This window comes from Mustela nigripes, chromosome 2 (genome assembly GCF_022355385.1).
Source record: "Mustela nigripes isolate SB6536 chromosome 2, MUSNIG.SB6536, whole genome shotgun sequence".
Classification (NCBI taxonomy): domain Eukaryota; kingdom Metazoa; phylum Chordata; class Mammalia; order Carnivora; family Mustelidae; genus Mustela; species Mustela nigripes.
Window position 1 is genome coordinate 178,347,287 of NC_081558.1, and position 23,529 is coordinate 178,370,815.

Genomic DNA, 23,529 nt, shown 5'->3' on the forward strand with positions numbered 1-23,529 from the left:
CTATGCCTGATTTATACAACATGATTTGCTATGGGAACATAGAGAAGATAGTAAGTCAGACAGTAAGAAGGATCGTGGCCGATTTTCTAGAGTGCAAAATGATCTGAGCTCAAATGTCTCTTTCTTTCTCAAACTTTCCTTGAGTCTAATTATATAGCTATGGTATTGGCTATCATCCCTCTCTCTTCTTTTCTTTATAATTTTAATCACATTAGTATACATGCCTCTACCATTAGAAAGTAAATTCTGGGTTATTGGCTCTGTGCTCTCAGCATCTGCATGGTTTCTAGCACACAGTAAGTGCTCATTTGAATGAATAAATAAATAAGTGTGCATCTTGCAATGTGTGCTTTTTCATGTTTAAAATGTGGATTTATTTGGCTGTTGATTTTTGGTAAATGATTAATGTCTTCAAAATACAGTCTTTCATTAATTTTTTATGTGTTCATGATTGATTCTCCCAAGAATCAGACATATTTTCTTTGCTCTTCCTAATATTCACGTAGACAAAATTATGGTCTTGATTTCTATGCCTCTGTTAGTAAAGAAATATGCATGCTTTTGTTTTCAATTTTGTTATGCATATGATTTGAGGAAAATGCTTCCTTCTTTGTACTGTTTGCTGTTTCTCAATACAGGCTGTGCTGTTAAGTCTTTGAGGATTCCTCTCATTGATGTATTCGGAAGATAGATTATATGCCTTCTTGATTGACTCCATACTTGTAATTGCAGCAGCAGGAGAAAAAAAAAAGGTATTTTTAGGTGTGTTAGAAAGAAGTGTCAAAGCTCCTCAGGCTGAGCAGACAGGCCAAGATAACACTCTTTCCTGATGTTCAAGACAATCTGTTCTTGCTTTCTCCCCACTCTGATTTGAGCTCATGCACCCCTACATTTCAACAAGAAACCTTAATACTGATAGATTCATATTTAGATAAGTAAATAAGGTGATGAGAAAGCTTTTAATTTTGCAAGTTATGGTAGTGAGTATGCGCTGTCTCCTTCCCCAACAAATTAATGTTTAATTGTTCAGAATCTGTTTAGTGAACTGCATATCTTGAAAGATTTATAATGATATAGAATTGTCAGCAGGAAGAAACACCAGGACTCATTAGTTAGCTCCCCAACTTCTAGGCAGGACTGGATCCAAGCCTACCCCAACATATGGATAGCCTTAGGAAAGAAGAATTCTCAGATTATCTTCATACCTCGTCTAGTGCCTTGAAATGTTGTGCTGTCAAAAGAATGCTCTATCGGAAGTCACAAGATCTGACTTCTATTTTTGATAGTGTTATTTGCTCCATGACATTTTGCTCACATTTTGCTACCTGATCTGCTTTTTATCTATAAGATAGCAGTGGTGAGATACAAGTATGAGAAAAACTCCCTGGAGAGAATAGTGAGTTTGGAAGAATGACATCATTTACTAGTTTTTATAAAACAATAACTCTGGAAGTTAATAAACTGGAAATGGAAGATTCCTTTAATATTAAGATATTGTGATATTTCATTGATTTCATTTCATAATCATTTTTGGTGTTGATATTCAAAGTTTTTTTCATAAAATTATGAATTTGAAGATTGAAAAGTAATTTTGAAGTGTAAATAATATTCTTATCCCTTTGATGAGGGGGGTTCATTTTGTATCCAGGTATCTAGAAGGAAGAGAAATCCCTTGAAACTTTTAGAAGAAAGAAAATAATTAATATAAATTTTATTGGTATCTAATCCAAGAATAGAAAGAAATATTTTCTTCAAGGAAATAAAATTAACTCTTCTAATTAGTAAGGTAATATTTGGTAATATATGGAATTGCTAGCCTTGCATTTTGAGAATTCAGGATGACTACCACACATCCTTGCTCTATGGGCCTGTTTCTTCTTCATAGAATAGCATCGGATGCTTGCTACAGATCATGTAATTCACGACCATCCCAGTCTATCTGGGTCAAAAATCTCTGAGAATGGAACTTGGGAGGTTGCATTTGTCACAAACATCTCAGGTAACACATTGGCAGTATGATGTAGTTGATTCAGAGTCTGCATTTGGAAAAAACTGTATTTGGACTGCTAGAGCAAGGAAGCGATGTTAGTCCTTTGCAGCTATAGTAGGAAGCATATACAATACAATGACCGAATTCAAAGCATCTAGTCACCCTGCAATGCCTCCCACTGCTTTTCTCTTCAAGGACACCTCATCCCTGACACTTCTATTACTAATTACATTTCTTGACATTTATATTTTGGTTAAATCTATTAAGCTGCCCAACTTATGCTCATTTCTCTTCCCTTCAAAATGTGGATGCATAGAAAGGGAGGCCCATCAGAAGAATCTAAATCTTTAGGAATGATCTTTGTGGCATCATGCAAAAAAGGCCACAGATTTTCTTCTCTCCCCTGTAGCCATCCCTATTGAAGGGCTCTTCCATTCTGAGTCTGGGCTTGGCTATTTAACTTACTTTATCGAATGGGACAGTGACAAGTGTGACACAGCCAGGGACTTGAAAAGTTCTTCTATCCTTGCTGCTGTTGGCATCCAATGAGCACCATACGGAATGCCTGAGATAGCCAGCTACGGAATGAGAGACATGTGGCCCTGTGACCCCTGTTACTCTTTACCTATAGCCTCCAAATACAGCACATGTGAATGGAGCCATTTAGGTCACCCAGCTGCTAGGAGATCCAGAAGCAAAGTTGTTTTGTAGATTCAGGGTAAAACTACAGTATTGTGGCATTAGATTCATTCATTAATTGGTTTAAATAATTAAGATGTTAAAATCATGAAAGTTGCAAGAGATGAGTTATTAAGGTATTTTCAAAAACCAGAAAGATTGGTTTCTTTTGGCTTCTGGTTGTGCAGTATTCTGACAACCTGCTGTGCTTGTATTTATAATTAAATAGTTTATATATTTAAATTAAATAATTGATCATCCCATTGCAAAATTTCTAAATCTCCAACCAGGGACTATGAATGCTTGCAAAACAAATGACATATATGACAAAGATGCCAACTTGAGCATATTTCCTTAAATACCTACGTAATAAGTTTATTGTATGTTTCATATGAGATTAACACATTGGAAACTAAGTTCATATATGGTTAATAAAGCATGTACATGGTTTAATTCAAGATAGGGTATTTTCTATAATAAATAAATATTATACACACAAACACATATATAATCAAACCTTTTAAATACACACACACTCACACACATATATATATATCAAACCTTTTAAAATTGATTTTAAACATTATATCACTGTCAACACCTAAATTTAATATTGAACAATATAATCCCACTGAATGCAACCTTCAATGCTGAAATGATTGTGCTGTTGCAAATGAGACATTCAGCATTTAGTTAGCTAAAGCAGTTATAAATGCAGTCACTTAAGATGCTTAATGTTCAAACAGGGAATTCTTTGGTACTTTGGAAAATTAGTTAATTAGAAAAAAGTATGTTTTTGCATAAATGTTTGTGCAGTATGTGAGCATTAATATATCAGACATTATTCATAATACAAATATTTATTTTACTGACTATGCAGCAGCAGGAAAATATTATCTTATGTATTTGAGAAAAAAGTGGCCAAGCACTCTGGCTGAGCATACCTGAGTTTATATATCTATTTCAGTGTATAGATCTTATACCATAAATGAAACTATAAATATGGGAGATGGCCTCTCTTCAGAACTTACTGAAAAACTTAACAGTCTATAAACATTTCTTGTGCATTTCTTATGTTGACTAGAGCTTGTCTAGCTCCCAAGACATATGTCAAACCCATACCTTTTAATGTAACACTCCTACCCTAAATCCCATGGAAATACTGAGTATAGATAGTAATAAATCTATGGAAACAAATTGTAGAACAACTATTACCTCTAGTTTCCAAAGAAAAGTATTACAATAACTTTTCTTTTAAAAATAAATCAATTCCCTCTCGGGCTCCAAAAAATTTTAGTTCACACTGGGACATGTGAACACCTGTTTTATTTACAAAGCCTTCAGTCATGAAGACGAAGATTTCAAGAGTTGAGACAAGAATAAAATAAACTGGATGGCCTCCTTTTAAATCCAACTGTGACTTTCATCTTTGTCACAAAATAAGCACAACATTTGGCAAGATTGGAAGCCTTAACTCCAGGCAGGTCCAAGTTGGCATAGAATCACCTTGACAGGCTCCCAGATCAGCAAGAACTCTCAGCTCTGAAAAGGCTCCTTTTGCTAAATTTAACTTTCCCCGTGTAAAATGAATTAGCTGGTCCTGAGGAGAAGAAATAGCTTTAGGACCGAGGAGAGGGGGCAGCAGGCTCAGTCTGTGCGTCCAGGTCTATATGTTACCAAAATTGGTAATAACAACCTGCACAAGAGAAATGCAGTGTGTACAAATTAGGATATGCCTGCAAATTTGGAAAGATAAATGATTTATTCTGCTTTGCTTTTCTTGTAGGACTGCATCATTTCCATTTTCTTTGGAGGCAGTTGGGCCCAACAGAAAGAGTAGGAAAGATGGATAATTATGTTGTGTCTCGATATTAGCAACGCAATAATGGGTCTGAAGGCTATTTTCAGTGTTGGGTTTTATTATTGGAAAGAACTCCAGCTTTCTTCTGCCGAAATTAAATATTTCCCCAAAATAGAAACCGAAAAAAACATGTAATAAAACAGTTGCACTCCTGGCAAGGCTGAGTCATGCACACAGCATGAACTTTAAAGTCAAGGATTTTTTCGTCTCTATTTAGGTTCACGATTTGCACAGAGGACTGTATCTTTTCCCATGACACACAAAACATGTTGGCAAAACCTTTAAGAGATGCTATAGCATAAGTGTGATTATTTTAGGAATCATTTTGGTTCATGTCACTATAGAGTCAACGAGCTGTCAAGCAGCTTAAGAAAGTTACTTAAACTAAAGGGTGTCTTAGTAAATTAAATATTGATGAAAAAGAGTCCTTAATCTCCGTCTGCCTCTGGACATACATTTGCTTAATTTCGCCTTAATTTACTTAAATTCTCAGTCCCTTTTTCTTTATTAGATAGCAGAAACAGACAAGTTTATTATCCTGCCGGAGACAGAATTCTATGCCACATGATGTAACTAGTTCCCCTTTTCTGGACAAGTATGCCTCATTATATGCTCCTAGCTTTAATTTCTTTAATCAGTCTGTATTGATGGAACTTTTCCCAAGCTTCATTTCTGTGTCAAGACAGCACAAAACAGTGTGTTGCTCGGTTGTAAATGCTGTGGCATTCTACAGTCAAAGTCTTATGTATTTTGCTGGCTGATATTTTCCTCTTGTTCATTTTACTCTTCAGAATGCAATAGGCAGAGAACCTTAGGAAGCATCTGTTCTAAGTTGTTCATTTGACAAGTGAGGGAATTAAACCTCTACGATGCAGAGCAACGTATCCACATTCACAGAGCAAAATCAGTAACATCAAATCAGAAAATAGGGTAACTGGTTCCTGGGTTGGGTTGGGTTTGGTTTGGTTTGGTTTTCTGATATGCATGTTCCATGGAAGCTCCCAGGGCTTTCTTCAGTCTCTTTCAATCCCTACATGAAAAAAATAGAGGCCGGTCCTATTTATCATTCTTTGACCACACATGAAACTTTCTGCTAAAAAGTTAAAGTGTTAAAGAATGCTAAATAGCTATACAAGTATCTCCAGACCCATTGCCTTTCAAAAAGTGACTTAAATACTGAGGGTTTGTGTGTTTTTTACATTTTCTTTTATTTTTCAATTTTTTAATTGAAAGGACTCTTTAAAAGAAAAAAAGCAGAGGAAAAACAGAATGCATGAATGGCCAATATTATAATTTTTTAAGAAACATTTAAATTCATCTTGAAAGTTCATTTTTAATTTTTTGGGAAAAATTTAGTCTTCAAATATTCCATTCATTTTAAAATGAAGAAAAAAATCTGTTGAAAATACAGAATAAAAGTATATTCCACTAGAAGTTTCCAATCTACAAGGATACAGCTCTCCCAAAGGACTGGCAGTTCCCTTGAGAGTATAAAATAGTCTGGTAATTATGCCCATTATCTCCAGTTTTTGTATTCTTATGCACAAGAAAGAGTCAAAGTCAAACTTTTCTGCACTATTAAATTCTCACTTTTTTTAAGGTGTTTTGTTGTGGTGGTTGTTGTTTGTTTGTTTGTTTTTTAATCTGACAGAGATAAGGACAGCCAAGAGGGAACACAAGCAGAGGAAGTGGGAAAGGGAGAAGCAGGCTTCCTGACACCCAGGGAGCCCGATGTGGGGCTCCATCCTAGGACCCTGGGGTCATGACCTGAACTGAAAGCAGAGGCTTAAAGACTGAGCCACCCATGAGTCTTTTTTTGTTTGTTTGTTTAAAGATTTTTTTTTTTTAATTCTCACTTTGTTAACCTTCATGTCATCAAGTTATTAGATAGCAAAAGCCTCTCTACTTAGAATATTGGAGTCCCAAAAGATTTGAACATACAAATGAAGTATGGCTTCCAGGGAACACCATTTCCACCATATGCATACTCATCAGCAAAGACTTCCAGAGGGCTCTGGACTTTTGTCAGGAATGAGTTATAGGTGGTACTTATGGGCATCGGTGGTCCTTGCACCATTGGCCAGGTAGAACAAAGGCCACTGCAGGAGCTGATTCAGACGTGGATATCTGGACCAGATACCCAAGAATCATTTATGTTAATGATTTGTATAAAGTCAATAATAATGATTTATATAAAGTATTTTAGGGCATGCAGGAATTTCTTCTATACCTCAAAGCCATCTTATGTGTGGTGTCAAAAATAACAATTTTGAAAAACAATAAGCCTGAGTTCCAATCCCTAAAATTTTTGTATTTATTAAGAGAAAGGTTTTGAGAAAGTTACTTTATCTCACCAATCTTGAAGTTCCTTGTCTATCCAAAAAGGCACAACAATAAGTTGTGCTCATGAGGAATGATTCAACACAGGCAAACTGCTCATTCTACCGCTCTTTCATAGAATTCAATTCAAGAAATCAGGTGTCTTGTACCCTGCTTATAGGAGAAGTCGTTGGTATAGATTTGGAAGTTTTGTGCTGATCACAGTTCTTTTGGTTTAACCTCACAAATTCAAACTGCCAGGCCCTAATCAACTAATCAATCAATCGATCAATAGGTTTCAAATCTTAATATGCTTTCTTTCTCCTTTGCCTTCACGTGCTCCAGTCTTCAGAAATGATCCTCAACTCAACCAAGAAGAAACTTTGTTTCTCAACCTTGCCCTCATACCAGGCATTTGGTTGAACTATAATCAGGAACTTTCAGATGGCTTGAACATCGTGCTTGTTTTTAAGATCAGTCTTGCTAGATTTTTTCTAGACTAACCGTGTGGATAAGGCTAGATGTCATTCTCAGGACCACACAGAGTAGACTCTGTGGTGCGCAACAAACTACGCTTACGGAGGAAGCACTAAGACATATAATAGAAAGAATCAGGTTTACTGGAAGTACTATGCTTGCAATTTAGGCCAGGCCTGGACAATCAATAGATGAGGGAAATGTTCTTTTTCTGTGCTGTTCAATATGATAGCTTTGGCTATTAAGCACTTGGCGGTAACATAGGATTATTACATTGGAAATGTAGCTAGTGCAACTAAAACTCAATTCTAGATGCAACTGTATTTTATAATTTATTAATGTTAAAATTCAGATAGCTATATGTGGCTAATATTGAATTTTGCTAAACATCATAATTCTATACTATATATTTATACATAGCCATATTATTTTTTTAAACTTTAAAAGACTTACTAAAGTGTTATGATCCGATCCAGAGATAAGAACTAAGACAAAATTCAATATGAGATCTAAAGGTAAGAGTATTCATATCATTTTATGTTTTTATAATTTGTCTGTTTTTTTTCCTTTTTTCTGAACTTTTCTTTGTCTGAAAATAAAACTATCTCTTCTCTCTTGCTTTTTTCTTCTCTTGTGCTTCCTGTCAAGGATGCTACTTTCTGCAGCAGTGAAGGAAGTCAGAATCTCTAATTCAGGCATTTCGAGTAGCATCGGTAGAATAAAAGTACATAATAACCAGGCCACATGAATTATGTAGTCCATAAGCCAAATTAAACTGGATAATTGTCTAAGTGTAAAGGGTCAGAACTAATAAACTGAACATAATATCCTGTGTTCCATCCCTAAAGAAAAACTGCATTTTGATGATCCCAAGGGTTCACTATTCCGGAATGTCACTCTAACTCATCACATAAATAACAGTTAAATTCCAGAATTGAGTTAAAAGTTAAACATCCTTTACAATTGCTGCTTAAGTCCAGAGTGTGCTAGTTGCTTCAGGCAAGCTGTTAGGAATATCAGAATATTGACAGACTCATGCAAGATGTGAGATGAAGCTTTGAGAATTACAAAATTAACCCCCATTGAACGCTTTACTGAGTCACATCTTTGCAGAAAATATTACACAAATAGTATGTTAGATACTTCAGAATTTATGTTGTTAGACTCAGATATAAGTTTCAGGCAACATCCTTCTCTCTTGGGGAAATTGTATCCAAGACTTCAGATGCTCTTTCGAAATAGACTTGGGAAGCTCTCAGTTTCTCCGTGCATAGGTGAGAGAGCATTCAAATGAGAGAGAAAGGTAGAGACAGACAGAGAAAGAGGCACCGCCAGGTTATCCGTGGAACTGAGCTTCTCAAGCTTTAAGCTTGGACATTGCTGTGGGACCCGTCTGCTTCCCATGCTTCAGCACTTCGGAGGGCTTTGGGTTGTTCAGGTTGAGTGTTAAAGGACATCAGGTACAACAATAATAATAATAATAACAACAACAACAATAATAAAGCAGCTCCAGGAATTGGCTATTGTTGTTTGACATCAGGTACAACAATAATAATAATAATAACAACAACAACAACAATAATAAAGCAGCTCCAGGAATTGGCTATTGTTGTTTTTCAACAGATCAAAGCTTTTGACCAGATTGGATAATGTTTTCTGGTGCTGTGGGTTTATGTGTCAAGAGAAGGAGAACAGCTATGAGATGGTTTATTGTTCCTGAGTTCTACAAGGAGAGTAAATGAGAAGAAGGAAAGTTCATTGGTTAATAGATTATAAAAAGAAAGATGCTTATGGCAAACATAAAGAAGACCCAGATGCCAACAACAAATCCAAAATAATCATATTATAAATGATGAGAACCGTTTGAATTTAGATTGATATACCCATATAAATATGAAGTCTCACACAGTTACAAATTAAAAAAGAAATAAGGAAAAAAAATGAGAGAAAACATTTAAAAATGTAATTAATGAAACAGACTCTCTGCTTTGCCTTGGGATTGGGGACTGTTTCAGATTTGAGTGCTAATAAAAATAAATATTTTTAAAATATAAAACTCTAAAACACTAAGCCCATGCACCAAACTGTTAACTGGCAGCTTTGTTTGGAGGCATTGCCTAGGAAGCAGAAAAAGCCGGCAGGGCAGGATCATCCGAGGGCTCTCTGCCGCCCCCCAGCCCCCAGCCCTGTCACAGCAGTGGGCAAGCAGATGAGCCGGACACAAGGTCCTTGCATCCGCTCTAGTTTCAAAGTGCCAGTTAACAAACAAAACACTTGAGAGGAAATGAACTGAACAACCAAATAACATATTGTGTCTCAAATACTTAGAACAACTTAAAACGTATATAAAATGACTATATGAGTGAAACAGGAGCATCACGTGCTCTTCAACTAAATGTACATAAAGTTTGACTAACACTCTATTGTTCTGCAGAAAAACTTATCTTGGGGATGAAAAAACTAGCTTTTTTAAAAGCTAATTAGAGCTACCATGGAGAATTCCCCCCCACCCCATTTCTACGATAGTTGATGTTTTCTGAATTTTGCCTTTCCTTTCAGTTGAACTTACAGGAACCATTTAACCTCTGCCTCAGGAACTCTTAAAATGCTTAATCAAAATATAGTTTATAGAGATTAGTGTACCAGGACTTTCAGGCAATGAGAAAGATTTTCTAAGTTTCCTGCTTCAAATAGAGAAAAGCCACTAGAGAGAAGACATTCTCAGTGTAATTTCACATGAATCTTTTTTTATACGAGTATAACTATATTCTTTTTAGTACATTCTACTTGGAGTTGTGAGTTGGAGTAAGGATGGGCAAATCATACATTTTGATTTAAGAGAACAAAATTTGCCTTTCAAATCACAGTATTGAGAATCCTGAACTCTGTATCAGATTCAATAACCTACTCAGTGCCACAGATGTTTCATTCTTTGGGGGGGATACTAATAGCACCCATCTCCTAAAATTTCAGTGAGCATCAAATGAATTAATATTTCTAAAGCCTTTCTCTAAATTACCGGTACTTAGTATCTTCTATGTAACTATTAGTTATTTTGTTAACCTTTTTCTTTTTTTTTTCTTTTTCTTTCCTTGCTTCTTTTCTTTTTTTTCTATTCTTTTTTCTTTTCTTTTTTTAAATAAGATATTTACCTAGAGAAAATGTCTAGCTAGAAAAACACTTCTGAACTTCACTTTTATAATATGTAGCTCCCCAACAATATACATAGAAAAAATAATCTAAATCTGCTAACCAAAGTGGAAAATTAAGTATAATACCTTCCTGCAAGCTTTCCGGCCCCTGCAGATTTGAACCTAGTGAAGTACCCTGCCTGTTTGAGGCTCTTTAGAATATTTAGCTGTTTTCTTTTTCTTTTTAAAACCGTTGACATTTCTGACCAGCAACGTAAGTGTAATGAATGCCTATAATTGTATTTCCTGTTAATGATGTACTTCTTTAACCAGATACCAAATTTTTAATATCTTCCTGAAATAGGTGATATTATTTCCATCAAAAATAAAAATAACTGGAACTGGAATATTTTTTCTAAGGTCAGAATTTGATTTAATATAATTTTTTTTCAAACAGCACTAAATATGTAGCTTTTATAATAGCAATTTATTTTACCTCGAGCTTTTGCTATGAAGCAATGACCAACTGATCACAAGCAGTGTGAAATTAATTCTGGTTTTCAAAGCCACAGTAGAAGAAATACTGTATTTGCTCATGTACTGTTCTTGTCTTGAATCCTTATAAGCAATTATAATAGCTAAGATCTAAACTCATTTAACTGACAAAGCATGGCACAGAGTGGAGACACAGTTCTAAATATCAAGTATACCATTCTTTCTGATATGTACCATACTTAAAGCAATTTATTTTTCTTTTTTAAAATAATACTTGGATTCCCAAATCATTTGAGTTTTCTTTCAGACCTGAAGAAGCAGCATTGTTTAGTACATGAATAGGGAAACATTGTCATTATGGTAAAAAAAAAAAAAAAATCAATGCCTCATCCTAAATTCATTCAGTCTTCAGGAAGTTTATTGCCCATCCTTATCCCCTCTCATTAAGAGTAATATATTTAACAATGCCCATCTGTGAAACAGTCTTCAGTTTTACAACCTTGCTCAAGCCATTACTATTATACTCTATCAGTAACTCTTTTTTCAGAAGATTTCAAAGAACAAGTTTTCTGTTATTCCTCTTCAGCTTAGTTTCCTTCAGAATCTTCCTCTTGTATAATGTCATATATGAATGTAAGAAAATGAAAGAGATAAAACCTTGGGAAAGAGGGGATAATAAAAAGAATAACGTCTCAATTGATGATTTTAAAAAATCACTAGGGAAAAACAAAACAAAACACAACCAAAAGAATAAATGAGAGATTTTTAAATTGATAACATGAAAAGTCTGAAAGGTAAATAGTGCAGGTGTGGCTGGATCCAGGAGCACAACTATTTTTTCTAGTGATCACTCTTAACCTCTCAGCTAGCTATATGTCTCTCTGTGATACTTTGATTCCTAGATGAGCTCAAAATCCTGTCGTATTAGATTATCCCTTCAGGTTTGATATATTTATTCCTCTTTTCATCATGGCAGCTGAGTCCCTTCCCTAGGAGTTGTGTTCACCTGAGGAGATCCACCTTCTCAAGGACATTGTCTCTCTCTGGAGGCAGCCTACATCCAATGACTGCTCAACGGGGAATATGAAGTCCTTGGCTCCTTGCCAAAATGACTCTTTCTAAAGAGCCAAGCAGTTCAAGAGCTCTGGAGGGTCAACTGAGGCATTTGTGACTCATCCCAACTTAATTCTGCCTGATTCTACTTCCTTTACCCCCTGCCATAGTCTGAACATTTGAGTCCCTCCAAAATTCACATATTGAAATCTTAACTTCCAAGATGAGGGTAGTAAGATAAGGCCTTTGGGAGGTAATTATATCATAAAAATGGGGCCTTCATGAATGGGATTAGTGCCCTAATGAAAAAGGCCACAGAAAGTTCACCTGCCACCTTCCACCATGTGAGATCTCAGCAAAAAGATGCTATCTGTGAACAAGAAAGCAAGCTCTAGCCTGACACCAAATCTGCAAGCACTTTAATCTTGGTTTCCCCTGTCTCTAGATCCATGAGAAATTAATTTCTATTGTTTATAAGTTACCCAGTCTATGATCGTTTTGTTACACTAGCCTGAAGGTACTAAAATACTACCTTTCCTTTATTGACACCGAGAGTATCTTCCAATAAATTTCCTGAACATATCTTTGCTCCAAGTTCCATATTTTTGTCTTCCTAACTCCAGCTTCAGCAGAAAGACAGCTTTGCTTTCATATTGCTTCAAATAAAACCCAAAAGCCATGCTCATTATCCTGGCCTGGGCCACATGCCCATTGGAAAGCTAATCATTTTGGACAGCAGAAAGACAGGACCAACCAAACCATGTGTTCTCTCAAGCTGCTGGACGATGGGAGATAGCTAAACAACCCCATCCAAAGGCATGAACTGAGAGTGAGGAAAAGATAATTCCCTAGAGGAAAACTGTTACTTACCGGAAGAAGATGAAATAAATGGTGTGGAAGGAAACAAACAAAAAACACAACATATATACACTAGTAAAAAGGTGTATATTTATTTTTTAATAATTCTAATTTAAATGTATTTTGTTATTTTACTAATGTTTTAATTTTTTATTTTAAACTAATGAAATAGAAGTAAAGATAATAATAACTAACACTTGAGTCTTAACCAAGTTCTAGTTATTCTGCTATGTACTGCTATATACTTTAGTTTTATTAGCACATTTTATTTTAACAGTGTTTCTATGAGCTGCAGACTGAAATTCACATTTTATAGATAAGTAAACCAAGGCTTAGTGATATTAAATCACCAGAATTACATAGTTACTATTTAATATTCGTTCACTACTCCTTCCTTGTCTCTATTACTAAATTAAGTTTAGTTCCACAAATAAATTAAATTTCTTCATAAACATACATGAGTTTCTGTGTTGGATTATATTACTTTTTCCTGAATCAAATCTCTTAGTCTGATATACTTCTTACAGAAGCTTTGTATACATATTTTCATCCCCACTGAACTCAAGGGTACATGTGTTTTGGCCAGTGAAATTTGGAGTGCCACTTCTGGGAAGGAAATTGGACATCTAGTATGTGCTTTGGTGAGTGCTGTGAAGTGTGTAAACCTGGTGATTCACAGACCTGTACCCCTCGGGATAAAAATATATGTATATAAAAAATAAAAAATTAAAAAAAAAAGAAATTGGACATCTAGCACATGGCTTGCTAAGTATTTTTTATCTATTTGCCACAACACCAACAATATCCCAGAAAGAGACCATTCCTTCAGCCTGTGTTCCAGAATGAAGACAACATTTAGCAGAGCCAGATATAGATATTTGGTCCTGTTAAGAAACAAACATTTATGGGACGCCTGGGTGGCTCAGTTGGTTAAGCGGCTGCCTTCGGCTCAGGTCATGATCCCAGCATCCTGGGATCGAGTCCCACATTGGGCTCCTTGCTTGGCAGGGAGCCTGCTTCTGCCTCTAGCCTGCCACTCTGTCTGCCTGTGCTTGCGTGCATGCTCTCTCTCTCTCTCACAAACAAATAAAAAAAAAAAAAAAGAAACAAACATTTATTCATAGAGTTTTGAAATCAAAGACACAGTAGTAAACATTGTGCATTTTCTGGAGATACTCCTCTGTATAAATGCCTTATGAACTTCCAGCAGTAAGTGATATTGATGAGATATTGGAAAACATGATCCAGAACACAGAGATGTCACAATTTTTCAAAAGGTATGTTCATATAACTATATGATAATGCATTTGATATGATGAAAATGTTTTATTAACACTAGAAAAGTAATATTATGGGGTGCCTGTGTGGCTCCATGGGTTAAGCCTCTGCCTTCAGCTCAGGTAATGATCTCAGGGTCCTAGGATAGAGCCCCGTATCGGGCTCTTTGCTCAGTGGGGAGCCTGCTTCCCCCCTTATCTCTGCCTGCTGCTCTGCCTACTTGTGATCCCTCCTCTCTCTCTCTGTCAAAAAGTAAATAAGATCTTTAAAAAAAAAAAAAAAAAAAAACAACAAGAAAAGTAACATGAACATTATGAACCAGAATAGTCTCTTTAAGAACACATGATTCTAATACAAATTTATCCTGCTTTATTCATGTTATTGGACTGATCAAGGTAACACAATGTACATACTACATTTGAATTTTACATTGATATGTAAAAACATGGACACCTTTTTTCTGAATAGAAATAATTCTAATACCTGTTTTCATCCTGTAAAACAGATACTATCCTTGTTATAGATGAGTACATTGAAGCTCAGAGAAACCAAATAAATTTCCCAATTTCATACAGTGGATGATTTGGTTTGAAACCAAAACAGACAAGAGAGAAAATAAATGCTTGCTTAATACAGTGTAGCTAAGTACATTCATAGATGACAGAAAACTTCACCTTTAAAGTATTGAGTAAGCTGAGCTCAGATTTATTTAGTCTGAGAACACCCAGACTCTCTTTGGCAAAGCAAAAAATTACAAAATTCCTTTTTAATGATGTGTATTCTGTTTTGTACTTTATGATCTAGAAATAGAAATTGTATATCTCTACATGTATTATTATATATTTATTATAAAGAAAATATGACTAACCCACCTCTCCAAACACACAGAATATACTTTTTTTTAAAAGTTATATATGCCAGATATAAATAGACTCTTTCTGTGCTAATTAACAAGGTCACATAGATTTTTTGTTGTCACCAAAAGGGATGGGAATTTCTGATTCTTTCCAAAAGTTTCTCCTTGTTAGCTGATAGTGACATACTTTTAAGTGGTCTTTCTTCACAAATTCTCCATGTGTGTCAGAGAATTTGTTATTCTGATGATATATTGGAAGTAGAAGCAGTTTGATTTCTTTTTCTTCACTTTTCACTCCATCAGAGGAACTATCCTTTACCTTGTCAGTGTTTTGACAATAGCCTTTAAATTTGACCATTCCTCCCTACATATATTACAGAGTCCCTACTTATACCAGGAGAAGTGAACTAGCTGGAGAAAACAACTCAAACATTTCTGTAGCTTTAACAAAATAAAAGTTAATTTCTTGGTCATTTTGTCATCTAATGAAGATGGGGTAGCTTTTTGGAAAGTTTTCCTTTAGGTAAATATGAGGAAAGAGGTTTATACAATTGTATCTTTTATCTCGAGTTCTTCAAAAACTACCATACAGAGAGTAAGAGAAAAAGTAGATGGTCAATAAAGCTTTTTATGATCAAGGCTAAAAATTACATCTTTACTTAAGCCAAATATTCCACTGCCCAAAAATCTGTCATAAGATCCAAGAATAATGGATATTTGGCCTGGGAAATTATAGTTGATTTTTTTCCAGGAGCACAGAGAAAGAAAACAAGTTTGCTGAGTACATGACATTACATTCATTGGCCTCACTATCCCTAGAAATATTTACTACTTCCTGAATTACTATAGTGCTATTGTTGTTGATTTTTTTTTTTAATTGACCACCCAGTTTTACAGAGATACTCCCTAGTAATTTATTTCCTCATTGAAACATTTTGTCTGGTATTTTCTGGTTATGGGGTTTATGCATTAAACCATATTATGTTGACTTACTTTAACTGTTACACCTAATTAATGGACAATTGAACTTAATGCATATGCACATTACTTAACTTCCATTTGCATCACAATTATAATTATGTCAATATAAAGGGAGAATAGTTGGAAATATATATGGTTTGTTAAAAAAGTTGGTAAAAATACTTAGAATCATTTTAGGACTAAGTATTGCCCATATTTAAGTTAGTATTCAGAGAAAGATCAATATTAAAATTATCCAAAGTATCACAAATGTATGTTTTGGATTTTCTCAATATTTTCATACCAAGGAAAAACTTATGAAAATAGACCAAGTAGGATGTTGCCTACATAATTTAAGATGTAAATGACTCCTCTATCTACCAAATTATCCTTCTTGCTAAAATGATTCATTCTTACCACTAAAATCTTCATATTGAAATAAGATTTTTGTTTTCCAAAATAAGCCAAGTTCTGTGCATGAACTCATTACCATTTATGTTTAAATGAACATGATACCTAAGAATGGCATGCAGAGGTGTGAAGTAAGGGAATGTGAAAAGTGCAGAGAACTGAAGGGTCTTACCAAGAGTGTGTGACCATCCTGTGAGACTGGACATTCAGGCAGGAGAACAGCACACTTGGTTTAGGGAAATATAAAGTGAGGATGCGAAGGTAGAGACATTTCACTTAACTCAAATCTTTTTCATATGCCTAAGATTGGCAATGCGTGTGTTAAATCAATGACTGCATCAGTATTTACCTTTATTTTGCACTACGAATTTTCACTTTCCTAGGAAAAGATGTCCATACAACATGCACACAGCAAAAACTCCAGCATGTAAACATGCTAGCCTGGGTTACAGAGAAAAGCGAGTCCATGGCAAAGATCACATATTAACGGTTCACTGGGGGTAGGGGGTGGGAGGCAGGAGAAGAGAGAATAAAAAGGGCAAACCATGAGGTGAAACAGGGAAGGAGGTCACGCAAATACTAAGATCTGGCTCACTGAGAAACACAGCTGGCTTCCCTGTCCCTGAGGATGATTCCTGAGAGGCCATGGGGGCAAACACTCTCTCCAGAAAGAGTCTATCCATGGAGGGGTCAGATGCTGATCTGCTGACTCCTTCTCTTTTAAGTCACTCATTGAGTCAAATCTGGCTGCTTTTCTGAGCTCTGTTATTGCGAAGATGGCCAGAGCCTGTAATGTGTTCAGCATTTTAACCCACACATGGCAGCTGCCACCAACCTCAACAGGCACCATGGTGGAAATGCCACATCCTAGTTTAGGAAGGCAAACAAAAAGGGTGAGTTGGGAAAACAAGGGGACTGTGGCAGCAGCCATGGCTTTCCAACCACATCAAGAATGGAGTTCGGAGCACCTGGGTGGCTCAGTGGGTTGGGCCGCTGCCTTCGGCTCGGGTCATGATCTCAGGGTCCTGGGATCGAGTCCCGCATCGGACTCTCTGCTCAGCGGGGAGTCTGCTTCCTTCTCTCTCTCTCTGTCTGCCTCTCAGTGTACTTGTGATTTCTCTCTGTCAAATAAATAAATAAAATCTTTAAAAAAAAAAAAAAAAAGAGTGGAGTTGGTATCTGGGGCCACTCTGAGCAAAAAAGTATTGGGCAACAATCTTGTATGGATTTCTTCCATCTCTCCCTCCTTTTGGCATTTAGAGCAAAGGCACATTTAAATGATAAGCATGCCTTGGAAGTTAATGTCTCCCTAAAGATAGAGGCTCCAAGGTATTCTAGGGTAGTAAGTTGCCTTTGCCACCCCAGAAACATTTCGTTGTATACCAAGGTAAAAAGTAATTTATGAACTTATTTTTATTTTTTATTTTGGAAAGGAGGATGGGCAGATATGCCAGCAGGCATACAAGAGCATCCTGTTTTGTAATTGTGGGATTTTTTTGTCTCGAGGTGCAACCTCTTGCATGTGCCCCTAAAACATCTGGCCCTCCTGGAATGGCCCTGTGGTGATGTGGGCAGGAGGAACTGATGCAAGGTATTGCTCTGGCTGCAGTTTTTCTGCTGTGAGTAATAAATTGTCTGTGTCTTTGACCTAGGGCACTTCTGTTCATTTGTTAGTATGTGTATATGAATCTATAGCAGTCTTGCTTATTAGTTTGCAATCAGGGTAAAATCTTAGACCCTTAACAGTTCCTAGCCCAACAAGAACAAGGGAAGCAACAAAAGCCTTGGGGGAATCAGCGCTGATGTATAAACCTAGACCAATACAATTAACTACACGATCATGCTGTATTAATAAACAGCACATTTATAATTAAAATTTTTAAAAATCTTGACTTCATACCCTAACTTGATAATCTTTATAATCACTTGTATTCACTTGGGTCTTTTCTTCCTTATTCTATTTCCCGTTACTTCATTATGGGCCTCACTGATTCAATACTATTCATCAAATATTTATTTTTTTAAATTTTTAAAAGTTATTTATTTATTTATTTATTTTAAAGATTTTGTTTATTTATTTGAGAGCAAGTGAGAGATTCGGTGAGACAGAGTGTGTGCATGAGCAGGGGGAGGGGCAGAGGGAGAGGGAGAAGCAAACTCTCTGCTGAGCTCAGAGCCGGATGCAGCACTTGATCTCAGAATACCGGGATCATGACCTGAGCCAAAGGCAGATGCTTAACCGACTGAACCATCCAGGCGTTTCAAGTTTTTTTTAATTCCAGCTAATCAACATATAATATAACGTTAGTTTCAGTGTAGAGTCTAGTGACTCATCACTTATCTACAACACCCTCCTTAATGCCCATCACCCCTTCTCCCCCATCTCCCACCCACCTCTCCTTCAGTAACCCTCAGATTGTTCGCTATTGTTAAGAGTCTGTTTTCTGGTTTGCCTCTCTTTTTCCCCCCTATGTTTATCTGTTTTGTCTCTTAAATTAAAGAAAAAAATATTTACTTTAAAAATCCATACTATGCATCGTGTTTTTAAAAACTGGAATATAAAAGAAACAGCATTAGTGTATAGAATGTGCAAGGCATTATTCTCTTTGTTTTATGTAAGAATCATTTGATTCTTAAGACTCCCATAGTAGAATTATTATTATCTACATTTTAAGGTAGGAAAGAAAAGAAGAGCATAACATGAATTAAGCAAATTGCCCACAGCCACACAACCAGTAAAGGATAATGTCTTAATTTGAACCCAAGACTGCTTAGATTTACATCTTTACACTTTTTTTTTTCAGTTTCAATTCTGTCACATTATCTAAAAATTTAAGGGAAGCTAGTGAGGTACTTCTACAAATATCTATAATAAATTTAAATGTGCAAAAAGTTATTCTGGGAGATTCTGAAGTCTCAGAATTGACACCTCTTCTCACTCTTAACACTCTCCACAGGCTTCTCATCAACACATAAAACTTCATTCGTCACCCATCAGCCAATGACTTCCTCATGTGCATGTTCAATCCAAAACTCTCTTCTAAACCTATATATGTGATCAATTTAAAGCCCTCTGAAGAGCTCATAAGGTAAAAATCAAAACCTTAAAATGAATCTCTAACCTTGTAAAAAGTCTTATACTTGCCTACCTGTTCTAGATTCTTCTCACAATTTTCTCACCCTTGCCTTTCAAAATCTTGTGGATTTTTAAACTGTGTTGTGTTGTCTTCTAATATAGGTTACTGTGCCAGGAAATCAATTCACTCTGATATATCATCTACCACTATCACCACACACACACACACACACACACACACACACACACACTTTCAGATGGTTAACTCCTATTTTCAGACCTGAATTTCAACATCATGTTGTTATAGGCTCTCCCCATGATACACTCAAGATTAGACCAGATCTCATTGTTTTGCAACAAAGTGGTATCAGTGGTATTTTTTTTTTTTTTTCAGAGTATGAGCTACTTGTAACTGAACATACTTGTTTCATGATTGTCATACTGGAATATAAGCTTGTGAGAATTGAGACTTTATCTTTTTTTTGCTCATTCTTGTATTCCTTACACTTATCACAGGCTAGACACATGCATTAGTACTTGACTGAATGAATGAATAAATGAATGAATGTGCAAATGGTTAAGATAAGGAAAGAATGATACAAAATGCAATAAGATTTCAAAGATGAAAGAGATTCATTCACTCCTGACTTCACTGTTCGGAAAAAGTTTTATGGAAACATCACAATTGAAATTTATCTTTAAAAAATGGGAATTCTGGGGCACCTGGGTGGCTCAGTCATTAAGCATCTGCCTTGGGCTCAAGTCATGGTCCCAGGGTCCTGGGTTCAAGCTCCTTATCAGGCTCTGTGCTGAGCAGGAAGCCTGCTTCTTCCTCTCCCACTCTCCTGCCTATGTTGCCTCTCTCAATGTGTCTCTGTCAAATAAACAAAAATAAAAAATGAAATCTTTAAAAAATGGGAATTTTGACAGACAACAATGGATGAAGTTTGACCAAAGTGGCTTAGCAAGAACTAAAAGTACTGCATCAAAGTAGTGAAAGATAAGTTTAGGAGCTATTATCAGATGTATACCATGTATTCCACTCCCTTTAGAGTAATATTGAGAAGTTAACCTCAGGAAGAGAAGAAATGCTAACTTTGTTGTCTAGCAATTGAGTTGAAAATAACAGTCCCTAAATTAAGATTAATATTATCTGCTAGTAATTTAGAAATACTTTTTTATCAAATTGATATTCAGTTATTAATCAACCATGAACAAAAAAACATAGACTATATGAGTTGAAATAGATTCAGAGATAATCCTGCACTCCTCTTTCATTGGGCAGATGAGGATGAGGTCTAGCTTGATTAAGAGACATGTATAAATTTCCAGAATGGGTGAGTGATAAAGTTGGGATTAGAACTCAGGTCTTCCCATTGTTGGCTAAGTACACTGGGCAAAAAAAGTCCTCCGAGAAAAACACTTGCTAATGACAAGTTCATATTATACTTAGCAATACTCATCAATGTAAAGAACTGCTTACTGCTACACACAAGCAATGAATAAATCTCAAAACATTATGTTGAAAAATACAGCCTTGATACCAAAACATATATTCTGTATGAAGTCCTAAAACAGCAAACACCAATCTATAATGATGAAAATAGTTGTATATAGAGTTAGGCAAGGGGGGTTAATGCAGAGAGAAAATAAAGAATATCTGGGGTAATGAGATGTTCTATATCTTGATTGGGAAGGGATTATATGGGTTTACATATTTATCAAAATAGTATACGAAGCATTAAAATCTGTGCTTTTTAAGGAATATAGATTATACCTTGATAAGGGACACTTGGGTGGCTCAGTTGACTCAGCATCTAGCTCTTGACTTCTGCTCAGGTCATGATGTCAGGGTTGTGAGATCAAACTGTAGGTAGAGCCCACATCAAGCTCCATTAAAATTCTTTCTCTGGGTGCCTGAGTGGCTCAGTCAGTTAAGCATCTGACTTTAGCTCAAGTCATGATTCCAGGGTCCTGGGATCAAATCCTGCATCAGGCTTCCTGTGGAGTTTCTCTCTCTGCCTTTCTCTCTCTCTCTCTGTCTCTCCTGAATAAATAAATAAAATCTAAAAAATTCTCTCTCCCTTTCCCTCTGTCCCTCCCCCTCAAATAAATAAATAAATCTCAATAAAAACACCCTATGTCCTGAACAGACATTTCTGCAAAGAAGACATCCAGATGGCCAACAGACACATGAAAAAGTGCTCCATATCACTCGGCACCAGGGAAATACAAATCAAAACCACAATGAGATATCACCTCACACCAGTCAGAATGGCTAAAATCAACAAGTCAGGAAATGACAGATGCTGGCGAGGATGCGGAGAAAGGGGAACCCTCCTACACTGTTGGTGGGAATGCAAGCTGGTGCAGCCACTCTGGAAAACAGCATGGAGGTTCCTCAAAATGTTGAAAATAGAGCTGCACTATGACCCAGCAATTGCACTATTGGGTATTTACCCTAAAGATACAAACGTAGTGATCCAAAGGGGCACGTGCACCCGAATGTTTATAGCAGCAATGTCCACAATAGTCAAACTATGGAAAGAACCTAGATGTCCATCAACAGATGAATGGATCAAGAAGATGTGGTATATATACACAATGGAATACTATGCAGCCATCAAAAGAAATGAAATCTTGCTATTTGCGACAACATGGATGGAACTAGAGTGTATCATGCTTAGCGAAATAAGTCAAGCAGAGAAAGACAACTATCATATGATCCCCCTGATATGAGGAAGTGGTGATGCAACATGGGGGCTTAAGTGGGTAGGAGAAGAATCAATGAAACAAGATGGGATTGGGAGGGAGACAAACCATAAGTGACTCTTAATCTCACAAAACAAACTGAGGGTTGCTGGGGGGAGGTGGGTGGGGAGCAGGGGGGTGGGGTTATGGACATTGGGGAGGGTATGTGCTTTGGTGAGTGCTGTGAAGTGTGTAAACATGGCGATTCACGGACCTGTACCCCTGGGGATAAAAATATATGTTTATAAAAAATAAAAAAAAAAAACACCCTATGTCCACAATCATATAATACACTAATTCTATTTAAATAAAGTCTAAAATAAAAATAAACTGATTGCCTGATTGTGATAAGCATGGCCAAATATTCTGATAGATATAGATAAAAGATGATAAACATATAGACAGATAGAATATAGATATATGTGTAGTTATACATGTAAGTATAGATATAATAATCATTTCTGTACTTCTAATTTGTATTATGACCTAATACAAGCAAGGACCCATTTTGTTAAGTAAGTTATTAACTCTTTAAATTATAAAAACAGATAAGAAACCCAAAACTTATTTTGTATTCCTGTTTGGACCTACTTTTTTCCTTTGATAGTTTTTCAATTGTGTGATAAAAGACAAGTCAAATAAAACAGAATTTTCTTTTGTACTACCATGCTTGATAATATTTTAATTTTTTTTATTCCATTGAACAAGATCTCATCAAAACTCCTATGTACATTTGTAGACTTCTCTGAAAATCTCCTTTCACTTCAAATATGCTATTGGACATATTCCTTTCCTCATTCTATCAACTCTACTCACCAGTCCCCAAGTGCATAATCGAGATAGAGGAGATATAACAGGAAAAGAGACAGGCATCTCTTCACCATTTGTGAGTGTAATGAACCCCTTCATCTGATTTTATTATAATCGTGCCACCTCTGGCACTGGTCTTTGGATCTGCCCCCAGTTTATGCTAACATCAATTTCTGGGCACATTGGTGCATAATCTCAGCTGAAAAATCTCATCTTTCCAGGCCTTCTGTTTACTATATTATCAATGAGGTTTTTCTTTTATAGCTCTCTCTCTCCAGAGGTAAACAAATTCGGTTAAAAACAAAAGAGACTTAACTAGCGTCTTTCTAAAAAGAAGACTATTTTGTGCCGGTTTTTAATTCTCTGATGTATACCAATCTTCCTCTCGCTGCCTCTTTTTTATTTCTATTATTGTTTCATATAACTCATGCCTGCTTACGCAGATTATAACAGAAGATGAGTATCTTCTGTTTGTATTTCTAAAGCTCATTCTAATATTTAAGAAGATGTTCTATTGTTGGAGCA